The 1,882-nt window shown below is 37.4% G+C and overlaps 1 protein-coding gene across 1 annotated transcript in view; it reads right to left on the reverse strand.

Moving 5' to 3' along the window:
* The window catches only part of NBEA (neurobeachin), a 438,994-nt gene that overhangs the window by 388,209 nt on the left and 48,903 nt on the right, over positions 1-1,882 (reverse strand). The window lies entirely within an intron of this gene.

The following is a 1,882-nucleotide window of genomic DNA, read 5'->3' on the forward strand; positions in this document are numbered from 1 at the left end:
TTTGCAGTCCCACCAACAATGTATGAGAGTTCCTTGTTCTCCGCAACCTCGCCAGCATTTATCGTTCAGAGTCCTTCAGATTTTAGCCATCCGAACTGGGATGAGATGGTATCTCAGTGTGGTTTTGATTTGTATTTCCCGGATGCTGAGTGATGTTGAGCATTTTTTCATATGTCTGTTGGCCATTTGTATATTTTCCTTAGAGAATTGCCTACTTAGCTTCCCGGATGCTGAGTGATCTTGAGCATTTTTTCATATGTCTGTTGGCCATTTGTATATCTTCCTTAGAGAATTGCCTACTTAGATCTTTTACCCATTTTTTAATTGGATTGCTTGTTTTTTTCTTGTAAAGTTGTTTGAGTTCCTCATTGATTTTGGATATTAATCCTTTGTCAGATGTATATTTTGTAAATATTTTCTCCCACTCTGTTTGTTGTCTTTTAACTCTGTTAATTGTTTCTTTTGCTGTGCAGAAGTTTTTAGTTTCATATAATCCCATTTGTTTATTTTTCCTTTGGTTGCTTGTGCTTTTGGGGTCGAATTCATAAAGTCTGTGTCCAGTCCTATTTCCTGAAGTGTTTCTCCTATGTTTTCTTTAAGAGGTTTTATTGTTTCAGGGTGTATATTTAAATCCTTAATCCATTTAGAGTTGATTTTAGGATATGGTGAGAGGTATGGGTCTAGTTTGATTTTCCTGCATATGGATATCCAGTTCTCGTAGCACCATTTGCTGAAGAGGCAGTCTCTTCCCCAGTGAATAGGCTTGGTGCCTTTGTCAAAGATCAGATGGCAGTAAGTGTGTGGGTTGATTTCTGGATTCTGTATTCTATTCCATTGATCAGTGCGTCTGTTTTTATGCCAGTACCATACTGTTTTGGTTAATATAGCTTTGTAGTATAGCTTAAAGTCGGGTAGTGTTATGCCTCCAGCTTTATTTTTTTGCTCAGCATTGCTTTGGCTACGCATGGTCTTTGGTACTTCCATATAAATGTCTGGATATTTCTTTCCATTTCTGAGAAAAATGTCTTTGGAATTTTGATGGGGATTGCATTAAATTTGTATATCACTTTGGGTAGTATGGACATTTTCACTATGTTGATTCTTCCAATCCAAGAGCATGGGGTATCGTTCAATCTTCTTGTATCCTCTCTAATTTCTTTCAGCAGTGCTTTGTAGTTCTCATTATAGAGATTTTTCACATCCTTAGTTAACTCAATTCCTAAGTATTTTCTTTTTTTGGTGGCTATTGACAAAGGGCAGGCTTACTTGATTTCTCTTTCTGCCCGTTCACTATTGGAGAAAAGAAATGCTACTGATTTTTGCGTGTTGATTTTGTATCCTGCTACTGTGCTGAAATCATTTATCACCTCCAAGAGTTTTTTTGTAGAGGCTTTAGGCTGTTCGATATATAGGATCATGTCATCTGCAAACAGGGATAGCTTGACTTCTTCTTTTCCAATATGGATGCCCTTTATTTCCTTCTCTTCTCTGATTGCTCTGGCTACTCCTTCCAACACTATGTTGAATAGGAGTGGTGAAAGTGGGCATCCCTGTCTAGTTCCTGTTCTTAAAGGAAAAGCTTTCAGCTTTTTCGCATTCAGGATGATATTGGCAGGGCGTTTGTCATACATGGCTTTAATATTTTGAGACACTTTCCCTCTATACCTAACTTGTAGAGGGTCTTTGTCATGAAGGAGTGTTGAATTTTATCAAATGCTTTGCCAGCATCTATAGAGATGATCATATGGTCCTTGTGTTTGATTTTATTAATATGGTGGATCACATTTATTGATTTGCGTATGTTGAACCAACCTTGCATCCCTGGGATGAATCCCACTTGATCGTGGTGAATGATCTTACATATGTGTTGTTATATTCTCTT

Source organism: Galeopterus variegatus, unplaced genomic scaffold (genome assembly GCF_000696425.1).
Source record: "Galeopterus variegatus unplaced genomic scaffold, G_variegatus-3.0.2 Scaffold1141, whole genome shotgun sequence".
NCBI lineage: Eukaryota > Metazoa > Chordata > Mammalia > Dermoptera > Cynocephalidae > Galeopterus > Galeopterus variegatus.